The sequence below is a fragment of the Hemicordylus capensis genome, chromosome 13 (genome assembly GCF_027244095.1).
Source record: "Hemicordylus capensis ecotype Gifberg chromosome 13, rHemCap1.1.pri, whole genome shotgun sequence".
Lineage (NCBI taxonomy): Eukaryota > Metazoa > Chordata > Lepidosauria > Squamata > Cordylidae > Hemicordylus > Hemicordylus capensis.
The window spans coordinates 2,712,834-2,730,313 of NC_069669.1; the positions used below are offsets into that span (position 1 = coordinate 2,712,834).

The window sequence follows — 17,480 nt, forward strand, 5'->3', positions numbered from 1 at the left end:
GCTCGGGCAAACATCTTTGCCCTTGTGCCACAGCTGTGTCACCTGTGGCGTGCCTCATATGTCCGAAAGGGAACATCAGGCAAATGTGCAGCAGCGCCGTTCCGAAGATCCCCATGGCCTTGCTCAGCTGCAGGATTTTCTTGTGCTAGCTCACCGTTGTGATTTGCATACAGTTAGTCAGGATCTGTGTTCCTTCTGTGGTGTGTGCATGTGCGCGTGCACCCAGGCTTGTCAATGTCTGCTCAGTTAATTTTAGATCCCACTCAGGTTGGATCAGGAAGGCCCCACTCTGTGTGCACATGCGCACACACTGCCTTGATACTGCCACCCAGAATAAAACTTATTCGGGGCCCAGATTAAAAAACAAAAATAGAGGGAACACTGGTCAGGATCAGTGCTCCTTCTAAGAGGGATTCCCAGATGTTGTGGACTACAACTCCCAGAATCCTCAGCCAAAGGTCACTGCAGCTGGGGATGCTGGGAGTTGTAGTGAACAACAACTGGGAATCCTTCTTAGAGGGAACAGTGGTCAGGATCTCAGCCATTGCATTTGGGGAAAGAGGTGTCAGTGGGAATGGTGCCCAGTACAGACCCGGAAGGTGCTTTGAAGGGACTGCAGATCTGTCGAGCTGCCCCTTCTCTGAAATATACGTCTATACTCCAAAAAGGCAAGGCAAACCTATGACGATATTGCACTTTCTGAGCCACATGCTCCAGTAATGTGACTGCGAGAATGCAGGTAGGCAGTCAAACAGATGGTTTCCGCCAGCTGAGAGATTGCTGTGCCCCAAGTAAAACCAAACAGTGCTTTTTAAAAGCGGGGACGACTATCTTTAAGTGGGGGATGTGAACTCCTGTTGTGTTTTCCAGTAACACAACCCCAAGGTGGGGGGGGGGAATCAGGTTTGCTCCTGAAATTCTCTTCCTCCAGTTTTCTCCCTGGATGTTGAAAATTCCAAATGTTCCAGTCTTGTCCCCTTACCGATGCAGTAAGAACCCCCAAAGTCCTGGTTTTTATTCCCAAATGTTCACGGCACAAGTGTGTCCTGCCAGAACTCTCAGCTCCGTCCATTGATGTGGGTCTTCCGGCCCTATAAGTCACCAGTGTGCTTGTGCCCGCCATTGAGATGCTGCAAGAAAAGGCACGGTGATGTGATCATGTGTACAGCAGGGTCAAAACCCTTCTGTGTGCCATTTTGTACAGGAGCGCATGTAAGAGATAGCCAAAAAAAAAAAGGAATCTTCCAGGGGAGAACATTATTGCAAAATGCTAGCCAGTTACATTTTCTAAGAGACAGCTTGCAGAGAAGGAGAAATGGAGACCTGAGAGTACACCAGGGAGAGGAGCTGTTCATGTTGGTGTGTTGTGTTGTGTTGTGTTGACCTTTCCTTCCAGTCTTGCCTGCCTTCCAGGCAGGGCTTCTTTGGAGGCGCTGGATTGGGATCCCATCTCGCTCTGTGAGACTCTAGCCCATTTCACACAACTGTTTCAATCTAGATTTAAAGTCGGCCACCAACATTCGTGTGACTGTGTGAACCCTCGCCAAGGCGGGAATCTCAGATTCATCGTAGGACGCAAACCAGCATCTGTAACCTTGACACGAGTTCACACAATCAAGCTAATGTCAGATGCGGACTTTTAAAGTTAGATTCAAACCATTGTGCGAACCAGATCCCTGGCGCGTGAGTCTTTCCTCCAGTGAGTCACTGCCGGTTGCAATTAATCAGTGGCGAGAGAAAAGCACTCCGCACATGTTTCGAGCTACACTTTAGCAACCCAGGTGCCAGCTGCCAGGGCCAGCTCTTGGGTGCCTGTGGCCAGGGCTTTTTGCACTCCTGATGACCATGTGAGTCTTTTGCAAAAAGACGGGGGAGAGATCAACCCTCCTTCTTTGTTAAATCCCCTCCTTTCATCCCCACTGATTGCCTCGCCACACATCCAGCGCGCATAGGAGGGAATCATATGCCATTGACTCTCCTTTGGCAGTGTGCGGGGCGCATCCCCTGTAGATCTGTGGCAGTCTCCCCGCCCCGCCCCCCAGCATCTTCCAGCTGTCACTCACTCATCGCCTGGGCGGCAGCTGCCTGCATGAGGCCAAGAGGTGCTCCAGGTGTCTGGAGATGCCCCTCCTCCTCCTCGACCGCCCCTTCCCCCATTCTGGTCCTTCACGCCCAACCTCCATGGCGTCCTAGTGGCCCCCCCCCCCCCCGCCATATCCGATCTTTCCACTTTGGCTTGGATGCTGCAATGCTCTTTTGGCCACTGTGATCTGCTCCCCCCCCATCATGCAATTACATTTGAGGAGGGAGGCAGGAAGGGGGGGATCGAGTAATCTCTCCTCCTCCTCCTCCTCCTCCTCCTCCTCCTTGTCTTCTTCTGCTGGTGGTTATTATTTTGCCTCCCTTTTCTTCTGTATTTTTTTGGGGGTGGTGGTATTTATTTATTTATTCTGGCAAAGCCAGCCTCCCTCTCCCCCTCCCCGACCCTGCGTGATGGCGTTTTTCGGCTCCGTGGGCTGCCTCGATTCCTGATTGCTATTCCTGGCACAAACACACACAGAGAGGGAGCACAGATCACACATCACACAAGCAAAGCTGCCACCCACTCAACACAAGAAGAGGAGGGGAGCGAGCGAGCGAGATGCTGCTGCGTCTGCTGCTGGAGACTTACCACTGGTCCTCCTCCCATCTCCTTGGCCCTCCTGATTCTCGTGCCTCCAGAAGCCCCCCGCCACCACTCCCTCGCTCTGCCTCCCTTCCCTCCCGCCCTCACCTCTCCCTCCGCTCCGTCAATACTCCTCCGGTCTGCTTTTAGCAGCTCCTGGCAGCCAACACACACACACACACACACACACACCCCGCCGCGCACACACTCACACACGGGGCTCCGGCTCCTCGTCCCGCGGGCATCCCATTTGCAAAGTGGAGGCTCCAGGGCTGCCCCTCAGTCCCTCCCGTCCCCTAGTGGTCCATTCAGAATGGCCACGGAAGGCGCTCCAAAAGCTTGCTGAGAAAAGTGGGGGGGGGGAGAAAGAAAGCGGAGAAGGGAGCGAACGAATTGTGCAATTTCCCCTCTTTTTTACATCCCCCCCCTCTTCCTAAGGATCTAATCTGCGGGCACTCCACTCTGGAAGAACAAGAAAGGGGAAAGAGAGAGAGAGAGAGAGAAAGCGCAAAAGAAGCGGAAGGGAAGAGAAGCGAAGAGAAGAGGACGCCTCTTTGCAGGTACTGTGCAAAGCTCACTCACTCTCTTTTGGATGCTTTGATGGTTCATTGACAGAGAGGCTGCAAAATGCTCGGTGCTTCTTCATTCATCAACTCGCTCGCCTCCTTTCCCACCCTCACCCCTCCTCCTCCTCCTCCTCCGCCCTCCTCCTCGGTTTTATGTTTCTGCTGCTTACGCCATTTACCACTCCAGTGCGCTTTTGGAGATGTGGGGAGGGGGGGCGGGTGGACTTTACAGCAATCGCTTTGGTCTGTTGGCTTTGGCAGAGTTGGTGAGGATCTCTGGTTCTCCATCCCCAGTCAGAGGGGCTGGTCGAAAGAGCTTCGGGGTTGCTTGAACCATTCTGAGCAATCCCTTCTCTCTCTCTATCTCTCTCTCTCCCTCCCTCTCTCAACAGGGAGACAGCTGTGTTTTTGGAACAAAGGTGGGTTCTGGTTGGGTACCCCCCCCCACCAGCTATGTTTAGCATTGCTTGCTAGCTATCTTCCAAGCACTCTGGAAACTTGCACCATGGAAAGAGATGGCACCCCCGTCCTGACCAATCCCTTCCCTCCATGTGTGTTGTTGGTGTGGTGCCCATCCCACCCACCCACCCACCCACCACAACTCATCGGGCTGCTTTGGCCAAACGACATGTCTCTCCTCTAGAAGACCAGGAGTCTTGCTTAGCATTGGTATTGTACAGCTGGAAGCACATTTGGAAACCCCCTGCCCGCCCAGGGTTAGACTTTCTCAAGGTCTCCCTGCCTGGGTTTCTCTTCTACCCGTGACAAACGTCTTCCCCTCCCCTCCAACACCAATCACCCACCCACACTGTTGTTGTTATCTTTAAATGAATATGTTAGGATACCTCAGAGCCCTGATGGAGGCTTTTCCAGCCTAAGGAAGAGAGGAGTGGTGTGATCTTGGTGTGTGAGTCTGTAAGGAATGCAAGGGGAAGAATCAAAAGCATCTGTAGTATTTGTAGCACAGGATTGCAGAGCCGAGAGGTAAAGCGGCCACCCGTGCGAGATGTGGCAACCAGGGCTCTGTCCAAGCCCTGCCCTTCAAGAGACACTCGCAAGGAGGCAGTGTGTGGTGCCGTGCAGGTGTGGTTGCAACCCACAGAAGTATTAAATCCAATCAAGGAAGCGAAGCCGGTTTGTGGACCGGAGTGGATGCATGTTGGCAAGTGACAGGCAAATGCCACCTGCATTTCTCATGCGAGGCGGGAGTGATCGGGCATAGGTGTTGTGATCGCAGCTCGGGAGAAGCTGCAGACCTCAGCGGAATATGCAGAAGATGTCGGAGGAAACTTTGGGGCATGCAGGGATGGTCATGGAGGTGGTCAATGTCTCCCCAACGGGGAAGGTAAATAGGCTTCACAGGGAGGAGGACAAGCTGGAAGGTGCTGTGTTTGGAGAGGGTGAAGCTTGGAGTCAGGAGGACAGATGTGTCATGGAAGGGAGGGTCAGCCTCTGTGTCTCCTTGCATGTAGTTGACCATCAGGGGTACATCTGTAATCTCTGAGGGTTATCTATCTATCTATCTATCTATCGATCTATTTGTTTGTTTGTTTAATCATATTTTTATATCGCCTAAGATGTACATCTCTCGGTGGTGTACACATTTTATTTTTTTTAAAGTAAAGTCCACGAAAGCACGGAAAACCTGCGGCTTCCTTCCCCCGCAGTTTCATTGTGAACGGAATATATAGATGGGGAGGAGGGCAGCTGGTTTTGCAGTAGCTTCTCCCCACTGGGAACAGGGCTATGAGTGACTACGTAGCCCAGCAGTGGAGACGATGTTCCGTACACCATTCCCCATGGAGAAGAAGGTCTCCCCTGTCCTCAGCTGGAATGGCTTCCTAGGAGTCATTTCCCCCGTGGAGGAGAGCTGGCCTTGTGGTAGCAAGCATGAAGAGTCCCCTTTGCTAAGCAGAGTTGACCCTGGTTGGTACTTGGATGAGTGGTTACCATGTGAACACTGTAAGATATTTCTCTAAGGGACGGGGTTGTATCTCAGCAGTAGAGCATCTGTGTGCATGCAGAAGGCCCCAAGTTCAATCCCTGTCAGCATCTCCAGGAAGGGCTGGGAAAGGCTCCTGGAGAAGCCACAGGCCCACGTTGATTCAAATCCAAATCAAATCTGGGGTGATTCTGGGGGACAGATTTGGACACAAAACAAATCAGAGATGATTCAGTTTGGGCACAAATCAAATCAAAAAAATCGATTCGTGCACATCCCTCGTCCAATGGACCCCAATATCTGAGGAGTACAGTCCGATTTAGAAGCGTAGGTGGTTTCTTTCCAAAACAAACAAAGAAAGATCTTGTTTGCTGTCATTTCGTAGAGAAGCAGAGTCCGGAGCAATGGGGAAGGCGGAGAGAGGTCCGGGAGGGTGGAGAGTCGATTTAAATTGGGCTTAATGGATTCCCAAGACGGCTCTTTGAGATGAAAGTCAAAATCAGACTGAATCTCAGCAGACCCGTCTCTTGCATTAAAGATGCAGGCTCCTCGCCTAACCCCTCCTTCTCCCACCCCCACCCTTTTCTTCTTTTAAAGGAAAAAGAACTGCGTCTTATGCGCAGGGATGAGAGATTGGAGTTTTCTAGTCATTATAAGCCCTAATTGAAGAATTTAACCCTCGTGGGATGCTCTTCTCACTGATAGCTGCGTTTGTTGTTCAGACACTGTTCTGTGACTTTGTGGCTGGGGCAGGAATGGATGTGAGACTTAAACGCAAAGGCATAGAGAAGCAAAATCCTAGGCACTTGATGCCTACATACAGTGCTGCTTGTGTGGCATGAGAACACAGGAAGAATTTGACTCAATCAACTCAAAGGTCTATCCTCTTTCCAGCTGTGGCTGGCCAGAAGCCTCCAGGGAGCCTAGAAGCAGTATGCCCATTCCCTGTTGGGTACCACATTTGAAACTTTAAGATAGATTACTCCTAGATATGCAAGTTCCATTAACTATGAGTATTAATAGGTGCTGGTAGGCCTACCCTCCATGAATTTATGAACATATGAAGCTGCCTTCTACTGAGTCAGACAACTGTCCATCAAGTCATCGTTTGTCTTCACTGACAAATGCAGAAACCCTGGAGTGGCTCTCCAGGATGGTTTAAGTCAGAGGAGGATCTTTCCCAGCCTGACCTGCGATGTTAGAAATGGAATCTGGGACTTTCTGCATGAAAAGCAGATGCTCTACTGCTTTGGCAGAATTCAATCACTAGCAGGCTGAACCTCTTGTGGTGGGGAGTTCCACAAGCTGAATGTTTCAACATAACCGATCAAAATCTCCCCAGCTGCAGGGGGTAAAGTGACCACCAGTGCACTACATAGGGCAGGGGCTCTCAAACTTGGATCCCCCAGATGTTGCTGGACTTCAACCCCCATAATCCCCAGCCACAATGGCCAAAGGCCTCAGTTGTGCAACATCTGAGGACTCGCAGTTGAGAACACTGGGACTTACTGTGCATGTGTGTGCACCGAAACACATGCCCACTCAGGCAAGATGCATGCGTCCCCGACTCAGAAACCTAACTGCTGGGAGTCAGAGATAAGTGCTTAACACGGAAGAATGAAAATTCTAAGAGAGGCTAATGACACTTCAACATTGTGGCCCTGGAAGAAAAGGGGAAAGGGGGGAAAAAACAGAGATAGGGACAACATGGAGACCATACAGGAAGCTTTTTTTAAAAGCATTTCCAGCAGGAAGAGAGCAGCTAATGACCTGGTCCTTCTGCGATTGCTTTAAAAGATTGCATATCGACAACGAGAATGACACATCCGAAGGTATAGGTCCTATATCATTGATCCCCCCACCTCATTCCATTATAAGGTATCAGCACCTACAGTGGTGGAGAGAGGGGTTTAATTTCAGGCACCGTTGCACTGAATAATGATGCCAAGCGCCTTTCATCCGAGGATCCCGAAGCGCGCGGCTGGTCCTGAACTGCACAGCCCCTCTGTGGAGCGTGTCAGCAGGGCCAGCCACCTTTTAGAGGGAGGAGGGACAGAAGTCAGCGGCAGAAAAATAGAGGTTGCAACAGAAAAACCCTCAAGAGGCTCTCTTTGTATTCCTTTCCCAGTAATCCTTCTTCCTCCTCCTGGGATAAATGCTTCGGCACACAGATCAAGAGACTGCCTGCACACTCCCTGGTTAGAATGGCACTAGATTAATCAACTGTAAATTCTTTAATCGCCAGCCATTGAAGCAGTTGTCCGATCGGATTTATACAGAGAGTTCCCTGTTGGAAACAGGGAACTAAACATCCCTTAGAACAGGGGTTCCCAATCTACAACTCCCATTATCCCCAGCCGTCATAGCCTTAGCATTTAACAAGAAGTTCTGGTAAGAACTAATCTGCCCTCTTTCTTTTCACTATCCCTACAACTGAACTAAATTTGGTCCAGATCAGTTAGGCAATTCACAAGTTAGCTCACTGGCACCTCAAATGCTCATGTGTCCGCCATTTTGAATTGGGGTGTGTGACATCATCACAAACTATGCCTTTGAGGTGTCCCTATGTGTCCCTGCAACTGCACCAAATTTGGTGCAAGGCAAATTTTGGTGAGGCGGTCCACAAGTTAGCCCACTTGCACCTCAAATGTTTACGCATCCACCATCTTGAATTGTGGTGGAGGGCATAATTACGAACTACACACTAGAGCGACACACTGCATACAATTCTGGCCACCACATCTAAAAAAGGACATTGCAGAACTGGAAAAGGTGCAGAAGAGGGCAACCAAGATGATCAGGGGCCTAGAGCACCTTCCTTATGAGGCAAAGCTACAATACCTGAGGCTATTTAGTTTAGAAAAAAAGATGATTGCGGGGAGACATGATAGAGGTCTATAAAATCATGCATGGTGTGGAGAAAGTGGATAGAGAGAAATTCTTCTCCCTCTCACATAACACTACAACCAGGGGTCATCCTATGAAATTGATTGCCAGGAAATTGAGGACCAACAAACGGAAGTACTTTTTCACACAATGTATAATCAATTTGTGGGATTCTCTGCCACGAGATGCAGTGACAGCCAACAACCTGAATGGCTTTAAGAGGAGTTTGAATAATTTCATGGAGGAGAGGTCTATCAATGGCTACTAGTTGGAGGGCTGTGGGCCACCTCCAGCCTCAAAGGCACGATGCCTCTGAGTACCAGTTGCAGGGGAGTAACAGCAGGAGAGAGGGCGTGCCCTCAACTCCTGCCTGTAGGCTTCCAGTGGCATCTGGTGGGCCACTGTGTGAAACAGGATGCTGGACTAGATGGGCCTTGGGCCTGATCCAGCAGGGCTTTTTCTTGTGTTCTTATGAGCTGTCCCTATGTTTCCCTACAGCTGTTGCAAATTCAGTTCAGATCAGTTTGGGGGTTCATAAGTTAGCCCAGCTATTCCTCAAATGTTCATGCATCTGCCATCTTGAATGGGGTAGATGACGTCATCACAAACTACACCACTGAGGTGTCCCTACAACTGTGGATGAGGTGTCCCTAGGTGGCCCTACAACTGTACCAAATTTGGTTCAGATCAGTTAGGTGGTTCACAAGTTAGCCTCAAATGTTCATACATCCACCATCTTGAACTGGGGTGGACAACATCATCACAAAGTATGCCATTGAGGTGTCCCCAAATATTGTACCAAATATCAAACCAGTTAGAAGGTCCACAAGTTGCAGGAAGAAGGTTCCTTGGTGTCTGATACAGGGTCTCTCTTGTGAGCAGGGGCTGTAACAACCTAGGCCATGACACCCCCATGCCCAGATCCACCCTTGCTCTCTTTCCTCTGGCTTATTCAGCACTGCAATCTTTGCCCCCTTCTTTAGCTTATAAGAACATAAGAACAGCCCTGCTGGATCGGGTTCAAGGCTCATCCAGTCTAGCATCCAGTGGCCCACCAGATGCCCCTAAGAAGCCCACAGGCAAGAGGTGAGGGCACACCCTCTCTCCTGCTGTTGCTCCCCTGCAACTGGGATTTAAAGGCAACTTGCCTCTGAGGCTGGAGGTGGCCTATAGACTAGTAGCCATTGATAGACCTATCCACCCTGAATCTGTCTAAGCCCCTTTTAAAGCCATCCTAACTAGTGGCCATCACCACATCCCGTGGCAGAGAGTTCCATAGATTATGCGTTGTGTGAAAAAGTACTTCCATTTGTTGATCCTACATTTCCCAGCCTTCAGTTTCCTGGTTCTAGTGTTGTGAGAGAGGGAGGGGAAAAATTATTTCTGTCCACTCGCTCTACTCCATGCACAATTTTATTACGATTTATTATGATTTTTATAATGTTATTATTAGCTTGAGATGTGTCAGTTGCTAGGCATGCAAATAGGTCTGAGATGAAGGTGGGGATTGGTCACTCCCCACCTTCATCTCAAACCTTCATGCCTGCTGATGCCTTGAACTGGTGGCTCTTTGAGGCAGGACTACTCCCCATAAAGTCATACGGCAAAGGGGCCTAAATGGGTCTGCCTCTTAAGTGAAAAGGCAGTTTATTGCCTGCTTTCCCTCTGAGCGTTTGCACAGTACTTCTTCCACTTGCACTAGCAAAATTGTGCAGGAGAAGGATCAAGATAGAATATCATTATGCCCATATATTAATCCATTAAACTGTATCATAGACTCCGCCTTATACTGATTCAGACCCTTGATGCATCTAGCTCGGTATCATCCACTCTGGCTAGCAGATAGCAGTTCTCCAGGGTCCCAGCCAGAGAGGCAGGAGCCTTTCCCATCAATTGAGCCTTGAACTGGAAATGCCCAAGATTGGCCCCGGGTCCTTGAGCATGCCCCTCAGGGATGGCCTGCCTCCCCCTCCCTTCCAAGGGGGGGTATATATTTCGGAAGCCCGCCCCCCACCCCTGCCCCTGTAAGTGATCGTTATGGAAATCCTTGGCGCTGCGATCTATTTTGCTTTCTGGGGCTCAGCTTTGCAGAGAAATGAGTCGGGAGAGACACACTCTGCTGAACTCAAGCGGGAAATGAGTGAAAGGAACAGCAAGGAAGAGGCAGTGTTGGTGGGAGGCCCATCCATCAATCTCGCACTGTCAGCGGGGGCCTTTGGAGCTCTCGGCAGCAGGCGCTCCTTTGCGAGAAGAGCCCTCGCTCACCACCTCGGGGAAAGAGGTCGAGGAAGCTTGGACTTCCGCTCCGCTGCGCCCGTGAAGTCCCTTCCGGCATCGTCCTTCCAAGAGTCTCTGGCTCCTGGCGAGAAGCCAGGCTGCCTGGGAAGCATCAGCCAGCCTAGGGAGCCAAGGAAGCTGCCTCCTCCTGAGTCCGACCATTGGGCCAGCTGGCCAAGGGCAGCCCAAGCTGTTGCAGCACGCAGGGGCCAAATACGGCCTTGCCCCACAGCTCAGGTAGGAGCCAGCCCTATTTGAGAGCAAGAACAAGAGCTGGTCTTGTGGTCGCAAGCATGACTTGTCCCTTTTGCCAAGCAGGGCCCACCCTGGTTTGCATTTGAATGGGAGACGACATGTGTGAGCACTGCAAGAGATTCCCCGTAGGGGACGAGGCCGCTCTGGGAAGAGCAGCTAGGCAGGGTCCACCCTGGTTGCATACAAATGGGAGACTAGAAGTGTGAGCACTGTATGATAGTCCTTTCAGGGGGTGGAGCCACTCTGGGTAGAGCAGAAGGTTTCAAGATCTCTCCCAGGCAGCATCTCCAAGATAGGGCTGAGAGAGATTCCTGCCTGCAACCTTGGAGAAACCACTGCCAGTCTGTGAAGTCAATACTGAGCCAGATAGACCAATGGTCTGACTCAGTATATGGCAGCTTCCTATGTTCCTCTGCATGCAGAAGGTTCCGTTCCCTCCCTGACTTCTCCAAGATAGGGCTGAGTGAGACTCCTGCCTGCCACCTTGGAAATGCTGCTGCCAGTCTGTGTAGGCAATACTGAGCTAGATGGATAAGTGGTCTGACTCAGTATATGGCAGCTTCCTATGTGTTCCTATAACCCTTGCAAGTTTTTGAACATGTTGCAAGGGGTGAGGAGGAGGAAAGGTTGTGGGCAGCCACCTCAGCGCTTCCTGCAAGTTCTGCAGGGTGCAAAGAGAGGTGTTCCTTCTTGCAAAGTTTGCAAGGGTCAGATCAGTCCTGAAGAGCTGCTGTGAATGCAGCCGGCGGGGGGGGGGATATCACCCTATCAGTGCTCCCCAAATCTGCCTGCCCATTCCACTCTTCAGCCTTCAGACACTGTGGCTAAAAATTTCTGGGAGTTGAAAGCCAACAGGACCTGGGGGTCCAAGCCTGAGAACCCTTGCAGTACATGGATGTCAGGTCGAAGCCCCGATCTATTAAAAACAAAATGTTTCCCCCCAATGTATCTATGTGGGTGGCATACATCATGTATCCTCCTTTTGGCTCCCACATTTCACAAGAGCTTTCATTGTCATGCGGAGGGAATGTAGATGTTCCTGTAACCTTTCAAGAAAGCAACAAAGAGGCATAAAAGAGTCCCAGGAGAGAATGGGGTTCGCAGCCTCCATAATTTGTCTGTGAGAACGTAGAATACCAATGCTCTCTGCTCTGAGAACGATGCTATCCATTGACTGGTCTCTGCCAGTGGCCTTTCGTGTAGGGACGTGCAAATTGATTTGAATTCGAATTGATTCAGCTCAAATCTGGGTGATTCGAGTGATTCTAATTCAATTTGAATCACCCCTTAAAAGGGCAATTCGATTCAAATTCAAATTGAATTTTTGAAATTTGATTCAAATTCAATTTGAGAGCCATTTGGCACCTTTTAAAAACCATGCATCCCCCCTGGTTGGTTAAAAAGAGGTACCAAAACAGGGTCGAATCAATTCAAATTTGATTCAAATTCAAATCAAATTTTCAGACTAGATTTGAATTTGATTCAAATTTGATTCAAATCCGAAACGAATTTTTAGAATTTGATTCAAATTCAAAACAAATCAAAACATTTGTTTCGTGCACATTCCTACTTCCGTGTCCCATCAAAGCTTGGTTTAAAGTTGCCAGGAATTAACCCGGAGATACTGCCTGTCCTGGCTCTTGGTGCTGGCTGCAGCCTCCTGCCAAGGATGCTTCTAACAAAAGAAAAATGAATCCCGGTCAGGATCATGGCGCCTGTTTGGCTCTCAGATCCAGCTTGGACCTTTGACATTGCCAGCTCTCAGAACCAGTCTCGACAAGGTTCAGAATAGAGAGGGGACGACGTTTTCCTGACTGTGCCGGTTGGGGCTGTGGTGGAGAGGGACTGTGACACGTTTGAAATGCTCCCTGGAGAGAGAAATCCTTTCTGCAGGCAAACAGAAAAAGGACACATCAGGAAGAAAGGGAGGCTGAACTCTCCCTGACCTGATGTTTTGCTGGGCGTAAGAACTGCCCTAATGTGCCAGATCAGAGGTCGTCTGCGGCAGGATCCGTGCCCCCTACCACCACCATGTGCCTCTGCAAAAAAGGGTGTGAAGGTAGGCACCCCTTCTCCCTATTTGCCCCCAAGCAACTGGCACGGGGGGCAGGGGAAAGGGAGTTTTCCGTAGGAGGAGAGCTGGTTTTGTGGTCGTGGGCATGAATTGTTGCCTTTACTGAGCATGGTCTGCCTTGGTTTGCATTGAAATGGGTGGCTTCATGTGAGTGCTGCTGGTCTGCTGTCAGATATTCCCCGCAGGGCTCAGGGTTAAAGCATCTGCTTGCATGCGTAAGGTCCCAGCTGCACTCTCCCTGCAGCATCTCCGTGAGCTTTCCCAGGCAGCAGGTTTTCTGCGAGGCTTCACTGCGAGTTTGAAGTCCCCCCCCCCGCCCCCCAAGGATGCAAAAAGTGGGTTTTCCTACCCCAGATAGAAATCGGGCCACATGCAAATGTGCAATGAAAAATCCCAAATTGTGTGTGAAATGCTCCCTGGTAACTCGCAAGGACTTTGGGTGAAATTTGACGGATATGTGTACTCACCTCCTCCATTCCGGAGGAGATACAAACTTAAAGCCTGGTGTGGGGAACTTAGAAACATAGGAAGCGGCCATATACTGAGTCAGACCATTGGTCTATCAAGGTCAGTATTGTCTTCACAGACTGGCAGTGGCTTCTCCGAGGCTGCAGGCAGGAGTCTCTCTCAGCCCTCTCTTGGAGATGCTGCCAGGGAGGGAACCTGGAACCTAGATGCTCTTCCCAGAGTGGTGGCTCCATCCCCAGAGGGGAAGATCTTACAGCGTGCACCCATGTAGTCTCCCATTCATATGCAACCAGGGTGGACTCTGCTTACTTAAGGGGACAAGTCATGCTGGCTACCACAAGACCAGCTCTCCTCTCCAACTTCCAGGTAGGGGCTGGGCGAACTCGTGCCTGAAGCCTTGGAGAGCTGCTGCCAGTCAGAGTAGACAGTACTGAGCTTGGTGGCCCAATAGTCTGACTTGGTATAAGGCAGCTTCCTACATTCCTATTCTTTGGGTTTCAGTCCCTCCTCCCAGAGTCTCTAAACTTAAATCTCAGAGTGGGGTCCCTATAGTGTTAATATGTGCACATTAAAACAAAGGCCTCGTTCCATGTGCAGCCTACCAACTTTGGTCTTTATGTGAATGCTGCCTGCTGTAAGATATTCCCCTCAGGGGATTGGGCTGTAGTTGGGCTGTAGTAAGACTCCTGCCTGAAACCTTGGAGAGCTGCTACCAGTCAGTGTTGACAATACTGAGCTAGATGGACCAAGGGTCTGACTCAGTATAAGGCAGCTTCCTATGTCCCTATTTTCTCTGCATTAAGTCCTCTTGCTTTTGGTGGAACTCACTTTCAAGTGAGCATAATTAGGACTGCCACCTTCTTTTAATGTCCAGTTTATGATTCAGAAATGGCAGAGGGGTGGAGAGCAAGCAGTTTGTCTGTAGGGGATGCCCAGGGTGGTTTGCTTCTTTAAAAGGCCTCTCCTTGAATCCTGAGCGCTAGCAGCAGCTGGGTGATTTCACAAATCCCACACGCCACAACTTCTGGGCGGATGAGCCATGCCTCAAACGAAACCCCCGATAGATCATTTTATTTCATTCTCCTCCGGCTTTCGCAAGGACAAGAGCCTGCAAAGGCATCCAGGGAGATTGGGATTCGTGGGAGGCCTACAGTGAGGCTGGGGGAGAGAGAAGGAGCGGAGGAAGAGAGAGAGATTTCGAGACGGGAAGGAATTGGTTATTAGGAGGGAGCGAGAGATTGATTAGGAGGCCAGCGCCCTCCAGCCAGAGGAAGCTCACCAGTTGGCATCGGAGATAAGGTGCACAGGGCCGCTCAGAACGGCACCAAGATGAACCGGGGAGGACCTGTTGGATGGTTTTCGGAGAGGCTGGCTGTAGCAGCAGCAACAATAAGCCCCTGCAGCAATGATCAGCGAGGAGAGGTGGGAAAGCAGGTTGCTCTGGCCTTGAGATTTTCTCTCTGCTAGGAACCGGTTCGAATCCCCGCTTGTACTCTGTCGGGCAGCAGCGATCTCGGAAGATGCTGAAAGGCATCATCTCATACTGTGCAGGAGGAGGCCATGGTCAACCCCTCCTGGATTCTACTAAAAGGGTTCTGTGGGCGCCGGGAGTCGAAATGGACTTGACGGCACACTTTACCTTTAGGAACACAGGAAGCTGCTTTCTCCCGAGTCAGACCCTTGGCCCATCTAGCTGGGTCTTCTGTACACAGATTGGCAGCGACTTCTCCAGTTTGCAGACAGTCTCTCTCAGCCTTATCTTGGAGACGCCTGGGAGGGAACTTGGAACCTTCTGCATGCAAGCATGCAGGTGCTCTTCCCAACACGGCCCCGTCCCCTAAGGAAAATGAATAGCTTACAGTGCTCACTCATGTATGTTCCCATTCAAATGCAAACCAGGGTGGGCCCTGCTTAGCAAAGGGGGCAATTCATGCTTGATGCCCCAAGACCAGCTCTCCCTCCCTCCCCCGCCCCACTTCTCCAGCAGTCCCCGCTTGACCAAGGCGCTGAGAAGACCAGGGATCATTAGCTGGAAGTGAACAAATGAGTTGCTTTCTTAAAAGGATTGTCTGATTCCTCTATTGATCCGCTTGATTTAGAAGGAGGAGTGGGTCAGGGGGTCATAAATTATCATATGGATGCAGAGGGGGAAGAAGGCTGTGCCTGCATTTAACAGCGGGGCAAATGATCTGTCTGGAGCAGATCGGAGACTTAAGAGGCAGGGAATTTCTCCCACTGGGAGTGGGACCATAGTTCAGTGCATCTGCTTTCCATGGAGAAGCTCCCAGGTTCACTCCCTGGCAGCATCTCCTGGTAGGGCTGGGAAAGGCTCCTGCCTGAAATCTGGGAGAGCTGCTGCCAGTCAGTGAAGCTGCCGCTGCTGCTACTACTACTACTACTACTACTACTACTACGGATATTTATATACCACTCTTCAACCAAAGTTCTCAAAGAGGTTTACATAGAAAAATAAATAATACAGAAATAAGATTCTCCCCGTCCCCAAAGGGCTCACAATCTAGGAATGTAGGAAGCTGCCTTATACTGAGTCAGACCCTTGGTCTACCTAGCTCAGAATTGTCTTCACAGACTGGCAGTGGCTTCTCCAAGGTTGCAGGCAGGAGTCTCTCTCAGCCCTATCTTGGAGATGCTGCCAGGGAGGGATCTTGAAACTTTCTGCTCCCCACTCCCTGAAAGGGCTATCATACAGAGCTCACACTTCTAGTCTCTCATTCATAAGCAACCAGGACGGACCCTGCTTTGCTAAGGGGACAAGTCATGCTTGCTGCCACAAGACCAGCTCACCTCTCTAAAAAGAATTTAAAAAGAAATGTAAGGAAGATACCAGCAACAGCCACTGGAGGGATGCTGTGATGGGGATGGATAGGGCCAGTTGCTCTCCTCCTGTTCAGTAGAAGAGAACGGCCACTTTAAAAGGTGTTTCTTTGCACATCTAGCAGGGGTTAAAAAGTAAAGTGTGCCGTCAAGTGGATTTCGACTCCTGACGCCCACAGAGCCCTGTGGTTGTCTTTAGTAGAATACAGGAGGGGTTGACCATGGCCTCCTCCCACTCAGTATGAGATGATGCCTTTCAGCATCTTCCTATATCACTGCTGCCCAATATAGTACCAGCGGGGATTCGAACCGGCAGCCTTCTGCTTGTTCATCAAGCATTTCCCCGCTGCACCACTTAAGGTGGCTAGCAGTCAGCATACTGAGTTAGATGGACCAAGGGTCTGACCGAGGCAGCTTTCTATGTTCTAATTCAGGCTCCATCTTGGGGCTAGGAAATCCTCCGCCGGATTTAGGGGTGGGCAACCCAGGCGGCCTCCTAGGCTTGGGGGTGCTAGTCATTCCAGCTCTTCGTAACATTTAAAAGCCATCAGCCTCTGTGGCAGGAGATGGTGGGAGCTGTAGTCCAACATCTGGGGATCGAATATTGCGAGTCCGTTCTGTCAGAGCAGAGGCAACACGTGCCTTTTTATTTGCTTATATATAGCACAAATAAATATAGATTGACAGATTGACAACTGCAAGCTTAATAGTCTTCTATGGCAGGGATAAATCCAGCATGCAGATTGTGCAGCCAAGACAGGAAAGGGCTGCCCATGCCATTAAAACAAGGAGAGTGGTCCAAAGATGGACCAATGAAGGGGGGGCGCCAAAGATGCTCCTCGCCTGGCGTGCCGTTGGGTCTAGTGCAGGCCATGGGGAAATCCAGTTCAAGAACTGACTGAGCTCAATGGATTAATGGTCTGACTCAATATATGGCACAGGAACAAAGGAAGCTGCCATATACTGAGTCAGGCCAGAGGTCCATCTAGCTCAGTATTGTCTACACAGACTGGCAGCGGCTTCTGCCAGGTTGCAGGCAGGAGTCTCTCTCAGAGATGCCAGGGAGGGAACCTGCAGATGCTCTTCTCAGAGCAGCTCAATTGCCTAAGGGGAATATCTTTCAGTGTCCAGATGTAGTCTCCCATTCAAATGCAAACCAGGCTGGACCCTGCTTAGGAGTGCTGCCCAGCTCCAGAACGTGGGTAGGCAACGTCTCCTACCCTAATTAGGATGGTGAGAAGAGCCCTACTGGGTGACTCTGGGCCAAGGGGGAGAGTGGTGTGTAGGGTTATGAATTCCACAGGTTGTCAAATGATCTCATAACTCAAGGGAGGGCACAGCCGCAGTGCATTCTTTCAATGATCCCCCCCACCCTTCTGCAGTCCGGCTCTGGGGGAAGGATTCTCGATGTTAGGTTCTCGATATTCACTTATTAGAATTATGAGTCTTAAAAGTATGTCTTCTCTGAATAGTTCCAAAGGAAATCTCCCTATCTGGGTCTAACAGGGCTAG

At 50.4% G+C, this 17,480-nt stretch overlaps 1 protein-coding gene across 3 annotated transcripts in view; it reads left to right on the forward strand.

The window, feature by feature from the left end:
• Positions 1-17,480, forward strand: part of RAI1 (retinoic acid induced 1) — a 169,342-nt gene that overhangs the window by 51,748 nt on the left and 100,114 nt on the right. For 2 of the 3 annotated variants that reach the window (XM_053275799.1, XM_053275800.1), the window contains exon 2: positions 3,104-3,225. The exons of the other annotated variant lie outside the window; for it this stretch is intronic. The gene's annotated coding sequence lies outside the window, so the exon portion shown is untranslated. The remainder of the gene's footprint in view (positions 1-3,103; positions 3,226-17,480) is intronic. 3 annotated transcript variants of the gene reach the window in all.